Below are 8,041 nucleotides of genomic sequence, written 5' to 3'. Positions count from 1 at the left end.
TGACACTAAGAATTTTTTTTATTTGTAATTTTGAAAATAATTTTTAAAAATTTTAAAAATAAAAAAATTATTTTATGAAAACTATAAATGACTTTTATCTAAAAACAAGTTTTTTTATAATTGAATTTTTCAGAAAACTGAACTGAACATAATTTTTGAACAATTTTTTTATTTTAATTTTATGAAAATAGAAAACTGTTTTCAAATTTACAAATAAAGCAGACCCTACATTTTTGAATCATTGTATTACTAAATCAATGTTTAGACTGGGTCATGTTAATCTGGTATGTTCATGAACTTATATTAAAAGGTAACTTTCTTGCTTAAATTTTTTATTTTATTTTTACAATTTTAATCTTTATTCGAAATCAAAATCTAAAAAATATCGAGTATCAATTCTCATTAAGGATGGGACTTGGGTGGACAAGATGCTTGAACCATGAACATAGTGTAGTGTTTAAATCTTGGAATTCGAATTTATTTTGAACAGAGGGTCTGGGAAAAAATTTTATTAACCCAGATTTGGTGGCTACCAATGAGACTAAGGGACATGGATTGAGGGCAGGTGGTATAAGACATAAAATTGAGTGGTATATTCTCTCTCAAGAATGGTGGTTTAAAGCTGAGTGCGTGTGTAAATATATTTACTTAAATAGAGGGAAAATAAGAAAACATATCAATCAATAATCCCATAGAGCATACCACCGGGTAACTAGCCAATTGATGGGAAAGATAGAGAGTAGCAGCATCGTTAGAAAAATATTGTGAATGTATGTCTACTTTAAATTTTTAATAAAAAAATGATTAATATTCACACACAGCATAAAATGATTTAAACGACTATGTCAACAGTAACAGCTATATACAAATTTGAAAGTACGCCAAGTATTTGTAAAAAGGGTCCATCTTGTAACGTGAAAAGAATACTAGTAAGTGCGTCTGAATTTTTTTATTTAGCAACTAATCTGAACGACATCTTTCATAAAAATTCTTGCATGGTGGAATGAAATAATACAGTCCATGAAGAAAAAGGGTGACTTTTCTTCATGGACTGGATTATCATAAAAGGGTGACTTTTCTTCATGGACTGTATTATTAGCACGCCAGCCTGTAGTTATCTCGGAATTTTCAATTCTCTGATATTCTGATTTGGTAGTATTGTTGATGCTTGCTCAATGTTAATTGACTAATCATCTTGACTTGTTAACAAAATGTCTATGTCTGATATATTCGAAGTAGAAGTATGTGTGGAAACTTCTGATATATCAGATGGCGCGCATTTTTCATGTAGGTGTCTATAAACACACATATTGGTACTAGGATGTCACTTGGTGCATATATATGCGTTTGTATACATTTATATCTCCATTGATATCTCTACCAGTCAAAGTCTTAATCTGACCTTATATGTAATATGTAACGGTGAAATTTTTTGGTTTTTAACTTAGAGAAAACGAATGCATCAAATTTTTATTTCTCTTAAGGGCCGCATGAAGCCGTTCTCCGGATGTTAATGCAGAACAAAAGGTTTATATTCTTGCATAGAATAGTGAAATCAAGAATCTTGTTTGGTGATATTATTGAGATTTGTATGTCCTAACATAGCGAATTTTTATTTGGATTAAAGTTACTTATGTTCCTAATAAATCTGAAATATTTATACTTTATACAATTGGTGAATTCAATGTATTATGTTTCGATTCATTATGGAATTGATAGTTTCCAATTGATTACAAGTGATATTTATATGTAGAAACACCAGTCAAAGTCTTAATCTGACCTTATATGTCATATGTAAGGGTGAAAATGTTTGGTTTTTAATGCAGAGAAACCGAATGCATCAAATTTTTATTTATATTAAGGCCCAGATGAAGCCGTTCTCTGGACGTTAGCGGCAGAAGTGTCTAACACCCCTGAATGTAGAAGTGTCTAACACCACTGAATGTAGAACAAATGGTATATATTCTTGCATAGAATAGTGAAATCAAGAACCTTGTCTGGTGATATTGTTGAGATCTGTATGTCCTGACATAGCGAATTTCTGTTTTGATTAAAATGACATATGTTCCTAACATATTTGAAATATTTATTCTTTAAACACAATTCGTGAATTCAATATATTATGTTTAGATTCATTATGGAATTGATAGTATCCACTTGATTATAAGAGGTATTTATATGTATGTGATAACGACCAATACATGAACATAATTAGTAATCATAAATAGTCCATAGTCGGTAATTATGGATGAATTTTTAATTAACTAGGACTTGAATCGGGTCCGCGTTAGGTTAGGGTAAATTGCGAGAGCCGTCGTATGCAATTGCTTCCCATCACTGTCATGTCATTTGACTCTGAAACATGAGAAAAGTATGGACTCTTTTACTAATTAGTAAGTACTTTAATTTGTTAGGCGGATTCTTCGAAATCCGAAGACCGACATTTTGGGTAATTATGAATTAATAGTTAGAATGCTATATTTTCAATATTTGCATTATTGTTACTTGTATTTATTTTGTATTGATTATGGTTGATCAAAAAATAAATTCGAAAGCATTCGTGTGTTTTAGACAAAATGATTTTCTATAAATTTAATTATTTATTTAAATTATTATTTTTGTTAAACAAATTTTTATTGTAATCAAGCCGAAAATAATCAAAGGTACCAAAATAAATATATTAATTTACTAGTCAGATTGATGGTTTTATTTATTCGATAACTAATTATGCATAGAGGGGTCAAAATGCAACGTTGACTTAGAAGTTAGTTACTATTTAATTGGAGTTCAATTAATTTCTTTTAGTGGAGTAGAAATTGATTAATTAATTAATTAAATTGGATTCATCGTATAATAGATCGGGCCAATTATTAATTCCTTGTAGCCAAGAAAATAATAAGTCCAAAGAATTCTCACTCATAACCCAACTTGGATTGGAGGCCCCTTAGATTTGATATATCACGTGAATTTTAGAGATTGAGAAAAATATATTATTTTCAATTTTTATTTTTATTTTACCTATATATATATGGGGTCCATGTATATTTTAGGTTACGCCTTTGTGCAATATTTTTGGAAGACAAGAAAATATTATCTCTCTAAGATTTTAAGGTTAGTGTTCTCATCTAATGGAAGCTCCCACAAGTTAAGCTCTCCAAGGTCATTTATGGAGGTTTATGAGTGATTCCGAAAATTAATATCACTACCAAAAAGACGGCAAACTAAGAAAGAGACATAAAACTAAGGGATCTATAAAAAGTGAGAACATTCACTTTAGAGGAGATATTTAAGGTTTACTCAAATCTCTTGATGTAAGTTTTCTATCTCTAATTGAATGATCATCATGTTCTTCATGTATAAAACTTGTCTCTACACATGAATCAAGATCTTTTGCAATGACCCAAAAAAATACTAGTCGACGATGCCAAAAATTCGGCATGACCTCTACAGAAAAAGTCCTACTACAACCTGTTGAAATGCATATAAAATGCAATGGCCTCACTTGGTCTTAAAACTAATCTATCATGTCCCGACGCACAATACAAATACTATACAATATTCCCAAAATCTAGAACATACATATAAAAAGACTCTGGTTCCTCCAGTTCATTCAAAACATGGAAACACCAGTCCACTACCTAGTCCCATAATCCTTCCCAAGGAACACACTTTAATTACATCAAGTTATAGTTCATAAAAAAAACTAAAAATTAAAAGGCCATAACTTACAACATTATACATTGTAACGTGAAAGGCTTGTTCAACACATACAACAATACAGCATTTCAATACAATTTATCTTTTCATTGCAAAGCAATTTCAATATGTTTAGCTTAAGTCATGCACGTTATTGCTTTACATTCCAGTATTTTACATTCAAGTCCTTTACTTTCAAAAGTAGTTCGTTCCTCCTTAACCAAGTAGCAGTCCCGAAGACCTTTTTTCAAAGGTAAAAAGAACCCAGAGGTGTTCATTCCAGACCTCTTCACAATCGCCTGGTTTTGCAATCTTCCAAAAATAGGGTTTTCAGAAATAAATCACATGCATCCCATAATGCATGTGAACATCCTTGATTTTATTCCAATTAAATTTAGAAAATATTTGAACTTTAAATTATTCACTAATATTTAATTTGAGGCACACTTTTGAAAATAATTTTTCATCTTCCTTTAAATGCCCTCTAAATAATTAGTAATCAAATCTAATTAATTTTTATAATTTAATTAATATAAATCAATTCATTTAAATAAATATCATGAATCTAATGCATGGACAATAATAATTGTAATTATATATATCATGCATTTCATCATCGCATGAATAAATAAATAAATGAAAGATAAAACTAATAAATAAATAAATGGCCAATGGATTTAGCTTTTAAAATTTAAAAACTAAATAATCATTAAGTGCTATAATTATTGCATCCCATTATCTTCCACTATCTTTCAATAGTGTAGAATAACTTTAAAATCCACTTTGGGGTAATTCACTCTTTAATGAGTAAAAATAATACAAAACAATCATGAAAGTAAGCCTGAAGGTCCACTATAAGGTTTTGTGCACATGTAGGACATAAAGCCCGGTCTTATACACCCCCACGAGCCTTTCATGCGCCTGTGGAAGGTGGCAGTGCATGGCATGCGCAGCCAAGCGCTTGATGGGCGCTGGCTTGGCCAGCGCATTGTCATCACGTGATTGGCTCATTGGGTGCATATGGTGTGCACCGTAGGCTCACCTCACCAAATCCCTTCAGCCGCTGATCTGCAATCCAATGGCTAGTGATCCAGGTGCACGTGGACCGCACCGCACTAGATCCTGCCAGCCATTTCTGGCGCTGAAGCTACCACCGGCAGCATTCCGGCCACTGGATCATCGCTGGAACATCCAGTAGCATTAAAATGGCCCAAAAGAATTCTAGAAAAATTCTAAAAAAATTCCAAGAACCAAATTTAACACTCTTGGACCTTCTTGAACCTTCATAGTACCCATTGATGAAGATTACATGGCTTTAAAATTAATTATACATTTGAAATACAATGGAAAAATATAAATTACATTATTGAACTTTCAAATGGCTAAATCAAAGCCTTAATTATATTCATTAAAAGATAAAATTATATTTAAATAATCTATAAGCTTCATCCATGGCCTAAATAGACATCATCATCATCCATTCACAAATATACATACATCATCATCATATATCAATATATATTAATATATTAAACTATACATCAACATATATCAATATATACATATGCATATATAAATTGGATTCATAATGATGATTTTTATAAAAAAACATGATCTCTAGTCATAAATCAAACCAAGCTCATGATGCCATTGTTAGGGAAACGGAATTTTTAAAAACAATTTGAGAGATTTACAAACATGGATCTTGATTCATGATATAAAGACAAGTTTTATACAAAAATAAGATGATGAATCATTCATCTAGAGTTTGAAAACTTACATCCAAGGTTTAACTAAACATTAAATTTTCTTCTAAAGTGAATGTTATTGTGACGGCCCAAGTTTTCAAAACCTGGTGCATCAGCGAGTGACCCGAACTTGACCTGTTATTAGATCCCAAATGCAGCAGTGAAAGGAAATGAAGTGGTCTCTAGTGGTGAACCTCATCTCTAAGACCTAAAAGTGCCTTCTCGAGAAGCTACAAGGCACAAAGAAAAATAAAAGCGGAAGCTAGGTTTCAAAACGGTTAAGAACCAAATCTAGGTGTAAAATAGTCTTTTTACCCCAAGAAGAAGGAATTTGACTCCCAACAAGTCAAATGAGATAAAAAAAAAAATATATCCCAAAACATCATTTGGTAACCTTATATGAGGTCCCAAGGTCAAAAGAAGAGAAATCCCGAAAGAACCCTATCCCGATTTGAACCAAAAACTGACACCCTCTCAATAAAATGAGTATATCTCGAGTTAGGAGAAGAATCAAAAACTAAAATTAGTACCATTGGAAATCTTATTTCAACACGGTCCGTTTAGACTCAAGAACGGACTAAATCGAAGTTAAAACGAAAAAGTTATTTTAGTTTGATGTTTGAAGACCAAAGCTAAACTTAAAAAAAATGCTCTGGAGATCCTGAATTGGTTCAGCAACCCTAAACTGGTTCAACATGGGCAAAGAGCCCATGTTATACCTGAGAATGACCCTTGAACCAGTTCAGCCCATCTGAACCAGTTTGACCCAACCAGATTGTGTAGAAACAGTAAAAAAACAGAAAAATGGGATTGAAATGGGATTTTCGAGACCAAGACGATGCTTTCTTGAAAAATTCTGTGAAGAAACCCCCCCCCCCCCCCCCCCCGCCCCCCTAAAATCACATTTTCTAAGTGACCATGCCAAACCGGAATTCATTTGTCAAGGTAAAATTCCCAAAATGCCCTTATATCAGATTTGTAAATAAAATGTCAAAAAAGTTTCCAAGGGAAGTTCATTTCATGAAATGGTAAGTTTTGTGCCCAAATGAGCATGCACACAAATGTATTATATCTATTTAGACATGTGATATTGGTTCATGGCCTCCAAAAACACTCAATGCAAAAAGTGACCTACCAAACCTTCATTTCACAAGAATTTGTCTAAAAACATAAAATATGGAGACTAAGAGCATATGCAAATTTGGAAAGGTATTTGACCCATGGCCATACCTCGAATAAAATAAATAGACCTCAAAAGAAAGCTCATAACCTTAAAAATACCTCCCGATGCAAAAATAATACTTAAAAGCCTTAGGTTTTACAATTTTCCCCTATAAAAACTATTTTCCACGAATAATGCATAAAGGTGAATCCAAATGTAAATTGGCTATTGGCCACATATTACATACAAAATAAGTATCAAAAGGTGCATGATAAGCGCCGAATATTGCATATTCAAGCGCCCTTAATTGCATTAGTTAAGTCCATTGTTTGTTTAATTATGTAGATTACCTTCATATGCATGTTTTTGCATATTTTCAGGTTCATTGGCCAAAAAGAAGCAAGAAGGATGCTTTGTGGAGTTTTGAGCATCAAAGGTCACAATGCTGAATTTCTGGCAACAGTGGAACCTGGACTTTGCTCGCCATTTTGACCTTGAAAACTTGAGAACTGGACTTCCCTCATAACATAACATATTTAGATCTCTCAATCAGCTTTCCAAATCTTCAAGAGGTTCATCATTCGGAGTTTGGAGTAGAGAGTTATGATCTTCTTATCAGAGGTGCTCAGAACTGCCTGGCAGCAATGAATTTCTGTATTTCTCTTCAATTTCGACCAACCAGACTTGAGAATTGGATCTCCACCAAAACATAAAGTTTTAAGAACTCTGAATCAGCTTTCCAAATCTTCAAACGGTTCATCATTCGGAGTTCGGAGCCCAAAGTTATGGCCATTTTACCAAAGTAGGTCCGGGCGGAGCAAACCAAGCATAGGGCATTCTGCCCAATTTTTGAGTGCTCGAGGCCCTATTTCGAGCACTCGAAATTAGGGCAGAATTCTACACGACTCAGCCCACTTGTGCTCAGATTTTACCTACTTTGGAAGTTCTCCTTTATGAGTTGGTTGGGGATGTTTCTTGGAGGAGAGAGAGGGCTTTTTGGGTGGATTTCTTATCTAGATAAAGAGGGGAGAGCCACACATTTTACATTAAGCTTCATTTTGAGAAGATAGAGGAGAGAAAAGAGAGCAAGAAAGAGGAGTTCTTCAAGCCAACACAAGGGAGCACGAAAATGGAGTTGGAGGCCTTGCTTCCTCCTTCATCTAGAGCTACCATGGGTAACTAAACCTCTTCTTAGGGAGTTGATGTAACCCTTGTCAAGTAAATATGTATTAATTATGTTTATATTTGGGGAACTTTGCATTTATGTAACAAGTTGCCTAATCTAGAGATACACTTTGATGTATTTGTGTTTCATTCCATATTTAATCTTGTAGAGACTCTTATCTTGTCTTAGAAATTGTTTCTTCATGATTATGCTACTTACATCTTTATAGTGAGAATGAAGATGAGATTATACAATGGTTTTAATGGCACG

This window comes from Cornus florida, unplaced genomic scaffold (genome assembly GCF_030987335.1).
Source record: "Cornus florida cultivar Cherokee Brave unplaced genomic scaffold, ASM3098733v1 CherokeeBrave_3.0.0_Hap2_Chr06, whole genome shotgun sequence".
NCBI lineage: Eukaryota > Viridiplantae > Streptophyta > Magnoliopsida > Cornales > Cornaceae > Cornus > Cornus florida.
This window is presented reverse-complemented; position numbering follows the sequence as displayed.